Source organism: Balaenoptera ricei, chromosome 7 (genome assembly GCF_028023285.1).
Source record: "Balaenoptera ricei isolate mBalRic1 chromosome 7, mBalRic1.hap2, whole genome shotgun sequence".
Lineage (NCBI taxonomy): Eukaryota > Metazoa > Chordata > Mammalia > Artiodactyla > Balaenopteridae > Balaenoptera > Balaenoptera ricei.
In genome coordinates, this window is record NC_082645.1 from 114,303,860 (window position 1) to 114,322,423 (window position 18,564).

Sequence of the window (18,564 nt, forward strand, 5' to 3'; positions counted from 1 at the left end):
GTTTAGCTACTTCAACTCTTCTTTTTATTACTGTTTGCATGATATATCTATATCATAAAGCTATACCTATATCTCTTGCATTTTAAATAATATAATGTGGAAACTCTGAAAATCAGATCACCTTCCCTACCTCCCTAAGATTTGTTATTGTCACTGTTTTCCCTTTGTGACATCACTGAACTAATTCTATAGCCTCTATATTCTTTGTTGTGTGAAGTCACGGAAGTTTCTGCTCTGCTAGCTTAGTGGTCAGTTAATGAGTGAACAGAGATTTTCTTATATGCTTGGAACCAGTAGTCTCCCAGCCTTCACTAAGAGCCTTTGTGCATGTATTGGGGCATACCTTCAATGCTCAGACACACACTTTACAGCTCTGCTTCCTGGAAGTCTTCACTTCCTGCTGTGCAGAACTTCAGGGTCAGCCAGAGGTGAGAACTTAAGGCCTTATCTGGTCTCTCTTGGGCATGTGCACAGCCTTGTGCATGTATGTGGCTGTCTCGACCCCCAGGAATACGTCAGGCCTTTGCAAAGACCTCTGTGGACACCTTATCCCCCAGCTTTAACTTTTAACTTTTTTGGTTAGCTTCTAATTTTCCAACTGTTACCACTACCTCAGAAACCTGTGATATTAAATAATTGCTGCTGATTGTTTTTGACAAACATCCCTGGGGCTATAAGGCTTTTTGCACAAGAGCAAGGTGTGAGTCAGGTCAAAGTAATGTGAATGGGGCTTTTCAGGGAGCTGCCAGACAGCTCCCATAAAGACAGGAATGCAGATTTTGGTGAGCTTCTAAATCTGTTCTGCCCCCTCCAGTGGCTGCTGGGCTGCCGGATTTTCACGATAATTAGAAAGCTGTTGGCTTTCAAGGCTACTTCAGAGCTGGGACATGGGAATAAGGCAAGTAAAAACCTTACAAAGCTCACTGTTCTAATTGAAATTCATCTATTTCTCTTGAATAAATGTACATCAGATTTTTACAAGCCTTTGGTTAATTTCCAGAGTTATGAGAAGGTTGATTTTAACAATTTTACCAGTGTTATGAATGCTTGTATGGAGTGGTGGCTTTTCAGAGGTCCATACTCCGCCAGTCCCACCGATGTCACTCTGAAGTCTCTTCATTTTTTAATGCCAGGGTTGGAGCTAAAAGAAGACAACTTCCAGCAGAAAGTTTTAGGAAAGAAACAAGCCCCTGCTGAACATAACAGAGAGAAGAGAAAGAAAGATAGAATTTGAAAATAAGAGCCATGAGAAGTAAATAATTGTATGGGCAAATCATTCTTAAGATTTAGAAATGTTGGGTAGCTTGACACTCATATCAGTGCAGTGAAATTATCAACTTTATTGATAATAGGAAAAGAGGGGAATACATTTCTTAGCTTTCTATGCAGTATCTTGTTCTACACTTAACCCTTCACCTTTCCCCAAACGATTTTACTCTATGATAGTTCTGTATCTTGCCCTTTACTGCATTTCATCCATTTTTCTGCATTTCATCCATTTTTCAGGGCCCATCTTAACTACTGTGAAGCTTTTGCCATCTCACTGTGGAAAAATTAGTCATGCCCCGCTCTTCTTTCCCTTGACCATTTGTTCATACCTATATTATAGCACTTGCCATACTATATTTCTCACTTACCTGTATGTGACTCTCTCTTCCTGATGGATAGCAGAGTCCTCAAGAACAAGAGCTAGGTCTTACTTGCCTTTCTGTTTCTAGAAGCTAACTCAGTATATGGTATATAATAAATCATATATGTAAATAAATATGTATAGAATAAAAGAAGGGAGAAAAAGACAAAGAAGGTTTTATTTAGAAGTTTGCAGAATATATGTTAATTTATTCAGTATAATGTGTTTTTAAGCAAGGGTAGGATTCATTCCTGTTTCTTTTTGATATTCCTGGGAAAAAGAATATAGATAAAACACAGTCCAGCGCCTTCAAAGAAGTTGCTGTTCAAGATGTTTTCCTACCTAATTTTCACACTAAATGAAATGTTAAAATTACTATAATAAAATGAGGCACAACTTCTGTTTCTGACAAAGACGGCATATACCCATCCTTCCTGGCCCCTCCTCTTACAACTAAAAACATGGACATAACACAACAAACAAGCATAGGAAGATTCTGAAAGGGGGGGGAAAAGAAGGTGGATTGCCTAGGGGGTCTCAGGACTTGAGGAATAGCATGCCAGTGATCCCCTGGTTTTCTTATTGTCTCCTACATATCCTAGATGGGGTACTGTAGAAATTGCCAACCTGGAATGGCCAAAACGCACAGGAAAAATAACTTCCAACAGAAACCTTTCTCCTCTAGCCAAAAGAACAAGAAAAGCGTGTCTATCAACAGAAAACCTTTTTAGCAATGCTCACCATACTCCAGCCAAACACCAATGGAAAAGACACACACACACACACACACACACACACACACACCCGTGGTTTCTGTTGGGCTGAGCAACATGTTAATATTCTACATCCCTTCGCCCCATCCTATCTCATGAAATCACTCAGCAATGCTCCAGTTCCCCCCACTTGGTAATGTCTGTGGAGCCGTGCAGTGACTTAATCTTCCATTGTGTCTGCCACATGCAGGTGACACTCTGATTCCTACTTTGGGAAGTGTCTGCAGACCTGAGCAGGGAGCTAATCTTCCATCCCCTGCACAGGAGAAGCAGTTGGTGGTGCCCTAATTACCCTGCCAGAGTAGTGTCAGTGGAACTAAGTAAGGAACTGTCCCTCCTTCCCCTTCTCAGTGGAAACAGGCATGCTGCAATTTCCCTACTGTGATAGCGTCACTGGGGCCAAGCAGGGAGCTGACCCTGTTTCCCATCCGGTGGAAGCAGGTTGTGTTCTGTTTCCTCTGCATGGGTAGTATTGGAAGAATTGAGAATAGAGCTGATCTGTCCCTTGTCCAGCAAAAGTAGGTAATTTTCCAGTTGTCCCTTGAGAGTAGTACCAGCAGGTTCCAGTGGTGAGATGAGCCCCCATCCCTGTCTGGCAGCAAAGAGACTTGATGGGTCAGGGCTGATCACCACAACACACCCCCCTGGTGTCAGTGGAACCCAGTGCCAGCTGAGCCTCTGCCTTCTACCAGCATAAACAAAGTGGTAGGAGAGGGATAGTTGGCACTCACCTACGTCCCTCTCCTAGTGTCAGCAGGGATTTGAACTTCTGCCCCCAAGCTGTAGTGACAAAGCAGTATATATTGGACTTTAGCTTTCCCTCTTCCTGGTGGCAGTGGGGCCTAATGGGGATCTAAGCTTGTACCCATACTTGGAGGCAGTGAGATAGTGTGAACTGGTGCCCATCTTTCATGGGAAGATGTCAGCAGGGCTGAAAGGAGAGCTGAATGGCTACCTACCATCTGCAGTGAGGCATTGTGAGTCAGTGCTTCACTTTTGCTGGGCAGATAGCAACAGGACCCTGCGGGAAGCTGAACATGCACACCTGGCCCTTGTACGACACCTCTGTAGGGGACTGCTTACTAAAAAAAGATTAAATAGGACCAGAGTCCCATAATGTAATATCCAGAATGTCTAGGATACAGCTGAAAATCACTCATCAGAACAAGAACCGGGAAGATCACAATATGAATAAGAAAAGATAGTTGATATCAAAACCAATAGATGAATCAGATGCTGTGATTATTTGACAAGGATTTTAAAGCAGTCTTTATGAAAGTGCTTTAACAAATAATTATAAATTCTCTTAAAACATGAAAAAATAGAAAATCTCAGCAAAGAAATAGAAATTCTAAAAAAAGAACCAAATGGAAAATATTGAAGTGAAAAATACCCTCATCAAAAGAGAAAACTATCCAGAGCTCAATAGTAGATCAGAGATGACAGGATAGAATTAGTGAACGTGAAGATAGATTAACAGAATTACCTAGCCTGAGCAACAAGGACTTATGGGATAATAATAAAAGAGCTAACATTTGTATCACTGGATTCCCAAAATGAGAGGAGAGAGTGAATGAGACTGGAAAAGTAGTCAGAGAAATGGTGGCTGACAACTTGCCAAATCTGGCCAAAGACAAGCCCACAGATTCAATAAGCTGAGCCTACCCCTGTAAAGAAAAGCACACTCCTCCTGTGTGTCCTCTGCTCTCAATACTTGACTACAGTGCTACTTCGCTTCTGATACCAGATGTGTGTGTTTTCCACACATCAAGCAATTTTGCAACACCCGCTTGGTATCCTGTAGTTCAACTCAGTTCTGATACTATCAACTAGATTACTGGTTTATTATGAAAGGGTATAGCTCAGGAACATCAAAATGGAAAAGATGCACAGAGAAGGTATGTGGGAAGGGAGTGCAGAGGTTCCATTCCCTCTTTGGGCATGCCATCTTCCCAGCACCTCCACATGTACACCAACCCAGAAGCTCTCTGAACCTCATCCTGTTGGGTTTTTCTGGCAGCTTCATTCCATAGGCATGATTGACTAAATCATTGACTATTGATAGTTGAACTCAATCTTCAGCCACTCTCTCCCCTCCTCTGAGGTTGGGGAGTGGGGCTAAAAGTTCCCGCTCTCTAATCACATGGTTGGTTCCTCTGACAGCCAGCACCCCCCCACCCCCCCACCCCCGTCCTTAAATGGTTTCCAAAAGTCATCCCATTAACATAAACTCAGGTGTGATTGAAAGGGATTTGTTATGAATATCAAAAGACACCTTTATTGTTCTTATCATTTAGGAAAGTCCAAGAGTTTTAGGAGCTCTGTGCTGGAAGCAAGGGTGAAGACCAAATATATACTTCTTATTATCAGTCACAATATCACAACGCCAAACAGCAGAAACCCAAAGAAATCCATGCTGACACATATCATTTTAAACTTCTGAAAACTAAATACAAAGAAAGAGACTGTGAAGTAGAGAGAGGCTGCATTACTTTTAGGGGAGCACCAATTCAAATGATACTAGTTTCTCATTTGAAACCATGGAGGCCAGAATGAAGTGGCACAACATTTTTCAAGTACTGAAAGAACACAATTGTCAACCATGAATTCTGTTTCTGGCAAAAAATATCCTTCAGAAGTGAAGAGGAAGTAAAAAAATTCTCAGACAAAAGAAAGCTAGGAGAATCTATTGCTAGCCAAATTATTCTGAAAGGATAACTAAAGAAAGTTCTCTTTAAAAAAAAGGAAATGATAACATAAGGCTTGGAATTTCAGAATGGAAAGAAGAACATCAGAATGAGTAAAAATAGGAGCAAATATAAACTATCCCCCTCATGAGTTTCTTAAATCATAAATTATAATACCAACTAATGTAGTGATCAATGTCATGTGGAAAAAATACTTAAGATAATTATACTTAGAATGGGGAGAGGATAAAGGAGCCTAAGTGGAATTAAGGTTTCTACACCTCACTCAAAGTAGTAACATGTTGATACTGGTAGACTGTGTAACTTATGTATATTGTTGTACCTAGAGCAACCCCTAAGAAGACTATACAAAGTGATATATTTTAAAAACTTTATAAATAAATCAAGGTGGAATCCAAAATATAAATGTATATTTAAACTACAGGAAAAATAAAAACAGTAATAAGAAAGAGAGGAAACAAACAGAAAACAAAATATAAAATGGCAACTTAACCCGTAAAATATTAATAATTACCCTTAATGTAAATGTTCTAAATATACCAATTAAAAGGCAGAGTTTGGTGGGATGGATTTTTTAAAAATGATATAACAATTAGATGTCTGCAACAAACTCATTTCAAAGACTGTAACATAGGTAGGTTTAAAGCAAAAGGATGAAAAAAAGATATGCCATGCAAATACTAGTTTAGAAAAGCAAGAGTGTCTATATTATTATCAGATAAAGTAGACTTCAGGACAAAGAAAATTACTAGGGACAAAAAGGGACATTACATAACATTAAAAGGATCATTCCACCTAGAAGAAATAATGATCTCAAATGTAAATGCACCCAGCGACAGAGTCTCAAATTACATGAAGCAAAAAGTGTGATAGGGCTGAAAGGAGAAATAGATCCACAATTATATTTGGGTACTTAAACACCTCTCTCAGAAAATCAGCATTGATACAGAAGATCTGAAGAACACAATCAACCAATAGACCCTAATTGAGATATACATATAGAGCACTCCACCCAACAATAGCAGAATACATTTTTTTATTGGCATGATGGGGTATTCACCAGGATGAACCATATCTTGAGTCATAAAAAACGCCTCATCAAGTGTAAAAGAAATGACATCATGCAGAGTATGTTTTTTAACCACATAGAAATAAACTAGAAATCCATAGCAGAAGGGCAACAGGAAAATCTCTAGGCCCTTGGAAAATAAACAACACACCTCTAAATAGTCCCTTGGTCAAAGAGAAAGTCTCAAAGGAAATTAAAATAAATACTTAGAACTAAATGAAAATGAAAACATATCAAAATATGTGAGATGTAGCTAAAACAGTGTTGAGAGGGAAATTTATAGCTCTAAATGCTTAAATTAAAAAGAGGAAAGGTCTTGGGCTTCCCTGGTGGCGCAGTGGTTGAGAACCTGCCTGCCGATGCAGGGGACAAGGGTTCGAGCCCTGGTCTGGGAAGATCCCACATGCCACGGAGCAACTAGGCCCGTGAGCCACAGCTACTGAGCCTGCGCGTCTGGAGCCTGTGCTCCGCAACAAGAGAGGCCACGACAGTGAGAGGCCCGCGCACCGCGATGAAGAGTGGCCCCTCTTGCCACAACTGGAGAAAGCCCTCGCACAGAAACGAAGACCCAACACTGCCAAGAATGAATAAATAAATAAATAATAATTAAAAAAAAATAAAATAAATAAATAAAAAGAGGAAAGGTCTCAAATCAGTTATCTAAGTACTTACCTCAAAAATCTATAAAAAGAGAAAAAAACCCCAATGTAAGTAGAAAGAAATAATAAAGAATAGAAATCAATACAATTAAAAATAGGAAAAAATAAAGAAAAACACAAAAACTTGTTCTTTGAAAAAAATCAATAAAATTGATAAATCTTTAGCAAGACTGTCAGATAAACAGAAAAGGCACAAATCACATTAAGAATGAAACAGGGGACATCACTACAGATACTGCAGCTTAAAAGGACTATAAGGGAATACTACAAGAAGTTTATAAATCAAGAAACTTATCAAGAAGTTCATAAATTCAGCAACTTAGTAGAAATAGACCAATTCATCAAGGACTACAAACTATCAAAATTCAACCCAATTGAAATAGACCATCTGACTAGTCCTATAACCATTAAAAATAGTGAATTCATAATGTGGAAGCTCCCTAAAAGGAAATCTCTAGGCCCAGGTGGTTTCACTGGAGAATTCTAGAAAATATTTAAAGAAGAATCAATACCAGTTTTACACAGTCTTTTCCAGAAAATAGAAGTGGAGGGAACACTTCCCAACTTATTTTATGATGCCAGTATTATCCTGATACCAAAATCAGACAAAGAGTATATAAAAAAAGAAAACTATAGGCCAGTATCCCTCATGAACTCAGATGCAAATGTACTCAACAAAATATTAGCAAATTGAATCTAGCAATCTATTTTAAAAAATTGTAAACCATTACCTAGTATTATTTATTCCAAGTGTGCAAGGCTGGTTCAACATTCAGAAATCAATGCACCATATACAAAAATTAATATAAAATGAATCAAACACCTAAATGTAAGAGCTAAAACTAACTGTCCTAGGAGAACACATAGGGGTAAACCTTTGTGACCTTGGATTAGGCAAAGGATGAGTGATCACAGAGAAAAACAGATTAATTTGACTTCATCAAAATTAAAAACCTGTGCTTCAAAGAACACCATCAGGGGCTTCCCTGTTGGTCCAGTGGTAAAGAATCCGCCTTCCAATGCAGGGGATGTGGGTTTCATCCCTGGGCGGGGAACTAAGATCCCACACGCCGCGGGGCAACTAAGCCCACGCGCCACAACTACTGAGCTCGTGCGCCTCAGTGAGAGAGCCCATGTGCCCTGGAGCCCGCGCGCCACAACAAAGACCGAACACAGCCAAAAAAGTAAAGGAAAAGAACAAAAACAAAAATACAAACTGATTTTCAAAGAACACCATCAAAAAATTGAAAAAAAAAAAAACCCCACAGGATGGGAAAAATATTTGCAAATTGTATCTAATAAGGGACTTGTATCCAGAATGTATAAAGAACTCTCACAACTTAATTTTTAAATGAGCAAAGAATTTAAGTTAAACGAATAGCCAATAAGCACATGAAAAAATGCTCAATATCATAGGTCATTATGAAAATGCAAACCGTAATGAGATAACACTGTACACCCACTAGGATAGCTATAATCAAAACTACAGATAACAAGTGTTAATGAGGATGCAGAGAAATTGAAAACCCTCATATACTGCAGGTGTGAATGTAAAATGGTGCAGCCACTTTGGAAAACAGTTTGGCAATTCCTCAAACTTGAATGTGAATGTTCATAACGGCATTTGCATAATAGCCCCCAAAATGGAAACAACCTAAATGTCCATCTACTGTGAATGTGTGGTGTATTCATTCATTGGAATATTCTTTGGCCGTGAAAAGGAATGAAGTACAGATACATGCGACAACATGGATGAACCTTGAAAACATAATGCCAAATGAAAGAAACCAGGCATAAAAGGCCACATAGTGTATGATAGATAAGAAAGTCAATTAGTGGTTGCTAGGGGCTACAGGGAAGGGGAAATGTGGAGGGACTGCTAATGGGTATAGAGTTTCTGTTTTGGGTGATGAAAATATTATAAAATTAAGTAATGGAAATGATTATATTATACAACTTTTTGTGTATACTAAAAACCTCTGAACTGTACATTTTATTTATTTATTTTCAATTATCAATAATCATGCCTTGGATAAACCTCATTGGCTATGATACTGCAACTGTGCAAAGCTTGAATTGTACATTTTAAAAGGGAGAATTTTATGGTGTGTGAATTATATCTCAATAAAACTTATTAAAAATCAATACATGTAATCTATCATATCAACAGAATAAAAAAATTTAAAAATTGTATGATCCCATCAGTTATTACAGAAAAGGCATTTGGAAAAAAATCCAACACACATTCATACTAAAAACTCTCAGCAAACTAGACAAGGAGAGGAACATCCTCACCTTGATAAAGATCATGTACAAAAAACCTACAAGGGATAGGCACATAGATTAATGAGACAGAATAGAAAGCTCAGAATTAGTTCCACACAAATATGCCCAATTAATTTTTGACAGAGGATCAAAAGCAATTCAATGGAGGAAGGATAGCCTTTCAGGAAATGGTGTTGGAGGAATTGGGTGTACATAGACAAATGAACCTTTACCTAAACCTCATGCCTAAAAGTTAACTCAAAATGGGTCATGGACTTAAATATAAACTGTAGAACTGTAAAACTTACAGATCAGAGCGTAGAATACTTGCATGATGCAAGGTTAGTAAAGAGTTCTTAGACTTGGCACAAAAAAGCACAGTCCATATCAGGAAAGATAAATCGGTTCTCATTAAAATTAAAAGATTTTTCTGTGGAAGACCCTGTTAAGAGGATGAAAAGACAAGCTAGACTGGGAGAAAATATTTGCAAACATATCCAACAAAGGATTAGTATCTACAGTACATAGAGAACCCTTAAAACTCAACAATATAAAAACAATCCAATTAGAAAATGGGCAGAAGACATGCTACAGATGGTAAATGCACAAGCAAAAAGATGTTTAATATCATTAGCCACTAGAAAATGTGAATTAAGTCCACAGTGAAATACCAGTACACACCTATCAGAATGGCTAAAATAAAAGGAAAAACCAAAGTGAAAAGTTCCAAGCGATACCAAATGCTGGTGAGCATGCGGAGAAAGTGACTCATGCACACTTTGCTAGTGGAAATGTAAAATGGCACAGCCACTCTGGAAACACTTCTGCAGTTTCTTAAAAGGCTAAATGCAACCATCATACAGCCTGCTAATTGCATTCCTAGGCATTTATCCCAGAAAAATGAAAACTTATGGTTCACACGGAAACTTGTACACAGATTTTCATAGTAACTTTATTCATAACATCCCCAAACTGGGAACAACCCAGATTTCCTTCCATGCATGAATGGTTAAACAAGCTGTGGTACATCCACATCATGGAATGATACTCAGCAACAAAAAGGAATGGGCTGTTGATATACACAACAACAGAATGAATCTTCAGGAAATATGCCGAGTGAAAAAAGCCAGTCTGAAAGGTTTACATCTGTATGATTTTGTTGATATCACTTTTTAGGAAAGACACATTTTGGAAACGGAGAATAGATTTGTAGTTACCAGGGATTGAGGGAGGTAGGGCAGGTGGGAGTTGGGTATGATCATTATTAAAAGACAGTTTGAAGGATCCTTGAGATGATGATAGCTCTCTGTCTTGATTGAGGTGGTGCTTACGTGAACCTACATGTGTGATAAAATTGTTGAGAACTTCATGAGTACAAGATCAGTGCATTGTATCAATGTCAACATCCTGGTTTTGGTATTGTACTATAATTTTGTAAGATTTTACCATTGGAAATTAGGTATAAGGTAGATAGCATTTCTCTATTATTTCTTACCATTGTGTATTAATCGGCATTTATCTCTAAATACAAGTTTAAATTTTTTTTAATAAGAGCCACCAGGTGAACACAGAGGAGAAAATAATTAATTTTGCATGAGGAAACTTTGAAGCCAGGTAATCTTTGAATTTATTTGGTCATGAGGGATGAATAGGATTTCCAAAGGCTTTTGTCTTATTATTGTTTAAAAAAGAAGAAGGGGGAAAAAAGCAATTAACACTGTTCCTGACATCCTCTAAGAAGACCTCTCAGTAGGGGGTATGTCTGTGTGGCCTTTGAACTTGTGTCAGTAACCTTAGGCTGCGGTGAAATTCAGGAAAGTCTGAGATTGTGAGTTAGAGGGCAAGAACAGAATGTTTGGATGGGGGAAGATGAGTAAAATTTGGACACTAAGTGCCTAGAATAACCAAAAGGAGATGTCCAAGAGGCAGAAAGAAAAACAAGCCTGGCACTCAGGAAAGAAGTTTGGGCTGCAGATACCTATTTAGGTGCATGAAGTAGTAGTTAAAGCCACAAAGTGAATGAATATACCTAGTAAGCCTACAGTCGGAAAAGGAAAGAGGACCAGTGATGGACTGTGAAGAGCTCCAACGTTTAAAGGGTGGAAGCTTCTTAGGAGAAGGTGGGGAGTGGGCTGCAGAAAGGAAGATATTAGAAGAGTTAAAGAAAAAGAAAAGGCACAGTTGGTGACAAGTTCCAATCAAGGGTGAGCTGCCCTGTGCTCTGGAACAGAAGTCACTGCATTTGGTCATCAAGTCCTTTTCTTTGTCTTTTGAATATCTCATGAGTTGTTTCAGTGGCGTGATGAGAGCCAAAGCAGGCTGTAGTCAGTTGAGGGGTGAAGGGACGTGAAAACGTAGGGGCGCTAAGTAGAAACATCCCTTTCAAGGAGCTTTGCTGCACCGGAGGCGGTGGGAGGGAGCTTGACAGAAGCAGGGTCCTGAAGATGTTTCTGAGAATGAGGGGGATCTGAGCTTGCTGGCAGGCAGTGGGTAAGGAGCCATACACATTTTTGGACTCCTCTTTGGAAATTGCCTTCAGAGCCTAAGGCACATTTTCAACAATGGCCAATCTTCATCTTTTGAGAATGCATTTGATTTTTGGAAACAGCCAAGTCAATTTAGAGCCAAGAGTGGTAAATCAGGTGGGTGATCAAGCTGGATAATACAACTTCAAAAAAAGCAAAATAAAGTATAATTATAAAGTAGTAAAACTGATTTTCTTGTGAAGCTCATGAATTGGCTTAGAAAGTAGTTCTTAAAGAATTCCAGAAACCTTTTGAGCACTTGTGGCATTATGTGAATAAGTGTACAGAGTCCCTTTGTAACTTTCAGAGGAAGAGACTGACGTGCATGGAAGTCCTGTTATATGTGTGAAAAAATTGGTTTTGTTACATATATTTACTCATACTGTGCAAATGTAAAGTTTCCCTATAATCTTTTTGCCTGAGAGGTGACCTAGTGGAATTATACCGAAGTTTGTATGTGGGAGAATCAAGAGTTTCAAATTGTGATTGTTTAAACAGTTCTCCTGTGGTCTTACAGATGTAATTAGAATTCCTAGGATAGGAGTGTTCCCACAAGCATAATAATACTTTAAATGTGTGTTCAATTATCCTTTTCTATAGCCATATTTAATCGTTTCTTTTTGAAATAGAGTTACTTTGAAAATATTAAATCACAAGCATAATCTTGACTGTTGGTCAGACCTGAGACAGTGCTGGGCATGTAGTAAGCACTCCTGGGTGTCCCTTTCCTGTCGTCTCTGCCTTGGGGCTTGATACACACTGAGGACACACAAAGAGAAAGATCAGTTCCCTAGTAATAGATCATCTCCATTAATGGTCAGCCAAAAATATACAGGATGAAGAAAATTAACACATGTAAAAGTTTGAAGTTTTCATTTAGCTTCATTGTTAATGTGGCAGGTATACATATACCAAAACACATATTTAATTGAGTGCATCTTTTATACCTTTTTGTATGTTTAATTATTTTATACTTAAGTATTACCTTATTTAATCATTAAAACAATCCTGTGAAACAATTATCCCTGTTTTACAGATGAAGAAACTGTGGCTCAGATGAGTGTAGTCACTTGCCCAAGGTCACATGGCTGAGAGGGGCAAAGCTTGGACTTGAATTCAGTTCTGCAGTCCAGGAATCTCTTAACCACCATCGCCATGTTTCTCCACCTTAAGCCCACACCCTTGATAAACATTTAAAAAAATCAATCAAAAAAACACCAAATCAATCAAAAACACCACATACTTCCCCTCCCCATATTGAGAAAGGAGAAGTTAGAGCCTTCTTCAAAACCCTACTGGTCAAAAAATGTTATAGCATTGTACTTTGTGTAATTTGAGTTACAGAAGCAATCTTGCTAAAAATTAATTTGTTTTTGAAATAGAAACTTGAGGGACTTCCCTGGCGGTCCAGCGGTTAAGACTCTGCACTTCCACTGCAGGGGGCGTGGGTTCGATCCCTGGATGGGGAACTAAGATCCTGCATGCTGCACATTGCACCCCCCCACCCCCCAAAAAAAATAGAAACTTGTTGTTGATACTCTGCCATGCCCTCCCTCTGCTTCCCAGCACCTGGTGCCCCCAGGAGTGGGCAGAGTGGAAGCATCGGCTGTAACATCCTGTCACGGCTTGCTAACGAGAAAGCGTTAGAGAAAGCCACGACGAGTTAGCCATTCTAAGAAACTTCCCACAGCTGTGGCATTCATTAAGACTTTTGGTCCCGAATAACAGAAACCACTGGAGCTCACTTAAGCAGAAAGGGGAATTTGTTTTAAGGATCCTGCGATGATTCCCAGAATCCAAGGGCAGGGAACCCAGAAAGGCTTCTTGCTTCATCTCTGCCTCTCAGGCTCTCTACACGTCGGCTTCCCCTCATTCATACTGGCCTCTTTTGCTTCCTGCTGCTCTGTGGGGTGGCTGCTACCTAAGAGCTGCCGCCGTCACCCAGAGGGAGCCTGATATCTCTCTCCATCTTCTCCCCTCACACACTTTCCTCCTTCTCACACTCTCCCTTCTCTGTCCTAATTCTGAATTCTAGAGCGAGAATCAGTTTGCCCTGCTTTGGGTTACATGTTGGTTTGGGAGAGGGAACGTCAAGACAGATAACAGTCCACCGCAGTTCTGTACCCTCCTGCCTTTATACATGATGCTAGTGGTTATTTTTCTATCCCAGGAGTTTGAAAATTTTAAATGACCCTGATATCACAGGGGTGAAATACTAAGATGTAGGTTTTAGAGACAAATTTGGCTTGAATCATCACTCTGCCACTTACTAGGTATGTATTCTTGGGCAAGTTACTTGAATTCTCTGAGCCTTTCTTTCTTTACAAGTTAAAAGGAATGTACAGTTACTATATTTCTCATGAGGTCATGGCAGGGGTTAAATATAATAACATGTAGAATGCTTACACAGGTCTAGCATATCCTATGCTTGGTAAAATATTGCCCCTTCTTTCTTTCTGGTGAGCATTAAGACACATTGCCTTACCAAAAAGATGTTTGAGGTATATGTAGAATACAAATCTCACACTGCCTTCTGCCCTCAAATTCTGTTCCCTCTTACCCCCTTTCTTTGGCCCCTTTTCATCTACCCTTGCATATCAGTATATTCATAGTCCAAAGGACTTGGGTTCTAAACCTAGAAAATTCTCTAGGGCTGTATTCCCAGGCCATAGCTAGAGGTCCCGAGACATCACCTGAAGTGGAATCTACTCTCACAGATAGATGGTACTTCTGGTAAAGGGACTATTAGCTCTACCACAGCCCCAGCCTTTTCTCCCATGGTTAGAGTTGAAGGAGCCCACTTAAAGACTCAATTCAGTAACTATTTATTATCTTTACTATTTGCAAGACCCTGAAATAGGTATTGTTGGAATTGCAAAATATGTAATTGAAAGAAACAGTCCTTTCCGTCAAAGAGAATAAAGTCTGGAAGAAGAGATGATGGATCTACACAAATCACTAATTCAGGATGTTTAGTACAACTGGCTTACTAAGGCTCCATGTTAATGTACACAAGTCATCTTAAGGAGGGGTGGAAAAGTAGTTTGAAGCCAGATCATAGAGGCTATTGAACGCCAAGCTGAGGACTGTAATGTCAGGATAGCTGGAAGCCAGTGAGGATTTTTGAGAAAGGAGCGTAATCTAATGCTGTATTTTAGGAACTTTATCCTGGTGTCAAATGCTAAAGGATCTGAAAGGCAGGAGAGCAGGAGAGGAGACTGGAGTCTAGCTGGGGAGCTGCTTCAGTAGGAAGCGAGGGTGGGATTATGAATTCGGGCCCAGTCCAAGACTTGGTAAAGACTAGAAGATGGGGATTGGGCTGAGGTAGAGGGAGTATGTGGGGTGACTTGAACGCTGAAAGTGCAGGAAGAAGTGTAGACTGTAGATGGGGTCACCTGGGGTCCCTTGGGAGCTCCTCCTCTCCTGAAGATGGGGTGCAAGTGGAGAAGTAGCACTCCATGGTTCACTGCACCCTGCGGCCAAGGGAGCGCCAACTGTAACTAGGGGTGCTGCATTAGAGCTTGACTTGCCCTGCCCACCTCATAGGGAAACTTTGTGGGTGTTTGTTTGTTTTTTATAAATTTATTTATTTGTTTGTTTTTATTTTTGGCTGTGTTGGGTCTTCGTTGCTGCGTGCAGGCTTTCTCTAGTTGCGGCGAGCAGGGGCTACTCTTCGTTGCAGTGCGCTGGCTTCTCATTGCGGTGGCTTCTCTTGTTGCAGAGCATGGGCTCTAGGTGTGCGGGCTTCAGTAGTTGTGGCGCACGGGCTTAGTTGCTCCGCGGCATGTGGGATCTTCCCGGGCCAGGGATCGAACCTGTGTCCCCTGCATTGGCAGGCAGATTCTTAACCACTGCGCCACCAGGGAAACCCCTGTTTTTGTTTTTTTGAGAAGGGAAAACTAGATGAATTTCGGTGCCTTATTTGAAAACCCTCTGGAGCAAACAGTAATTATGGACACGTTTTCATCTAAAGTCTATGTACTTAATATTAAAATCAGTCAGGAAGTCATTACCAGGCTGCTTTTTTTTTTTTTTTTTTTTTTTTAAACTGTAGAATCAGCTCTGTGAACAATGAAACAGAATTTTGGCCCCAAGTTAATATTTAAAAGACATAAAGACTAGAGTTTGCTTTCCGCATTAGTGAGAAGAAAGAATTTACACTGTTTAATAAGAGAGTCCCTGATCATCTTAAAATATAGCTGAAATTTATTTTGACATTTTTGTTTGATTATATTGGTGGTGTTTTATTCAGCAGCAAATTTAATTAAAATGCTGGTATGTATTTCTTAAACAAGTCTCTCATCTCACTAAACTGAGACTCACTAATATTCTCAGTACTTTGCAGAACTGTGCAGGGTCTAATAAGGCTCATTCATGGTGCTTTAATCATGCTCGTAATAAAAAACAGTCATTTGGGGAATACATTTTCCAGGCAGTTTCCTTGCCCCCTGGGGGAAATATTTTGAGGCCTCCCAGTGACCGTGGGTTTAAAAGTCTTGACAGGGAAGTCCTAGAATCCTTGAAGAACTAGGCCTTTGAAAGATTCATTGTTATGGACTCTCCCTTTGAAAGAGAACACTTTATCTTACTCCTAAACATCTATAGGACAGACATAGCACTTTCTGAAAAGAAATTCTGGGTGATGTGGAAGAACAAACGTATGTAGGTAATCCAGTATGGGTAGTGTGTAATTTGAAGAATGATAGTTCCATTTTTATGGTTGCCATAACAATCATACAGTTGTGCAAAAAATGTGTATAGCTTTTATAGACGGGAGCTGGCACCATTGCAATGATTCTTCTCGTATCAGAACAACTGTTTTCAGATCTGAAAAATAGGGGTGGCTTAACCCTTCCCCAGTTAGCTCAGCATGCTCTCTGAGAAGGCTCTTTGGATCTCTGGGGCTGTTGAAATGTATTCACCGCTTACATTTGCATTTTAGCCTGATAAATGGATTGAGAATTAAGGATGATGATCCTTCCAACAGCAGGTTCTGAATTCCTGGCCTGGGAATTCAAAGGATGAGAAAAAAAAAATACTGTTCCTCAAATAGAAATGTAGGAGAGATGTCTAGACATAGTTAATTCCTTGACTTTGTGACTATTCTTAATTCCATCCACTAGAATTTAAATCCAGTAAATACTGGCCTTTACCATTGTGTTTAAGTCTCTGATAAAGTCATATTAAAATTTGATTACATTTTCTGTTTTATTTTAATACATTAACTATGTCTGTTCTGGAAATTGCAAAGCAAATTTAACAGCGTAGTCTTTTAAAGTGAAAATATATCTATTCATGTTCCTTTTTTGGCTACTTTTTCCTATCTTTGGGTACCCATTCCAAAAGAAAGTACTTGGGACTTGACTTTCTCTGACATACTAAAGAGTATCCATTTTGAATAAACTTGATGTCAGAACTCTGTATGTGGATTTTCAGGTTGAGGGTGAAAAGTTGTCAAATTTGGATTCGGTACCTAAAAACGAAGTCATTGACAACTTAGTCAACCACAGAGAAACTTTTCTCAAAGAAATTTGGGGGTAATTAGTAGTTCAGCCAAAATGCTTCTGGGGTGTTTAAATCTTAAGATAAAGTATGGGACTAAGGGTAACTAGAAGAGATGTCAGCTTCCATTTGAAATAAAACTTCTTGGCTTAATTACTTCTTTTAACACCTTCTCTTTTGAATTCCTGTTCCATTAAATCAAAGTTCTGTGACCTTAGGCAAATTACTTAATCTCTCTGAGCCTCAGTTTCCCCATCCATAAAACGAGAGTGAAAAATAATACCCACCATTATTATAATTGTAAGAGAATCGCCTCTCAAGAGATTCTAGGAGATGTAGGAAAAAAAGTGTTTTTAATGAGAGCAAGATTTCCCATATATTGAAGTGAAGACCTCTAATATGTTTATCCTCTGCGAAGATTTTGCACATAGGAGAACTTTTTATGCCTAAACTCTAAACATTATATTTAGAGGCTTAGATATTTGATCCCTCTGTGGGAGCATTTCCTATAAGCTTACTGCTACTTCATTTTGTCTGATTTTAAAACTTATTTTGTATCAGTCAGTGTTCTTCTAGCCTGTTTTAAAGTAACCCCAATGTGATATTTTAAACCTGGGTCATAGGAAGACTCTACTCCCCAGAGGTAAAAGGAGAGAGAGATGTTCAGAGAGTGCTCCGGGTAGAAGGGCTTTGTGGGCACGATGGGGCTCGGCGGCTCTCATTTCTCCCTTAGGCGTGCAGAGCTGCATTCTGAACACCTGCGAGCCTAGGTTTAAGACTTCTTGGGCAGGAAGTAAAAGAGAGCAGAGGCCAAGCCATTCATATCTACATACAAACTCTCTTGGTTGAGTTGTGCCCAGTAGTTCGGGGCCTTCAGGTAAACTAACTTGGTGGCTTCCAGGCCTTTGCTCTAGCTCTTCCTTTTGCCCAAGTCCTTCTTCCTCCATAAAGCCCATGGCTCACTCCTCACCTCCCTCAAGTCATCTTCAAGCGGCATCATCTCATTGAGGCCTCTGCTGACTACCCTATTTATAATTGTAGTCAGCACTTCCAACCTCCCTTGCTCTGTTCTAATGTTTCTTTTTCCTCCATAGCACTTAATTACAATACTGTTTATTTTCTGTCTTCTCCCCCACTAGAATGTAAGTGGACAGGATTCTTTGTTTGTTCTCATTTGTGTCCCAGACACCTAGAGCAGTAAATGCCTGTAAATATTGAATGAAGGAATTCTGGCCTTCTTTCTCTTAACCTCTGATACCTTCACATTGACATTGTACTGGTTCCTACAACTTCAATTTGTGCTTGACACAAAATAAGTGAAAATTTATGAAAAGAGCTACAATTACACATAGTTTTCAGCCATTTAGAACAAGAAAGGGATGGGTCTGTTTCTTGGGAAAATTCATGGCTGCAGGATTGCATGGTGAAAGAGG

General features: G+C 39.4%; 1 protein-coding gene and 1 pseudogene across 7 annotated transcripts in view; one reads left to right on the forward strand and one right to left on the reverse strand.

The window, feature by feature from the left end:
* The window catches only part of DIS3L2 (DIS3 like 3'-5' exoribonuclease 2), a 371,579-nt gene that overhangs the window by 198,765 nt on the left and 154,250 nt on the right, over positions 1-18,564 (forward strand). The gene's annotated exons all lie outside the window — the stretch shown is intronic.
* On the reverse strand, positions 8,829-8,911 carry LOC132369416 (U4 spliceosomal RNA; annotated as a pseudogene).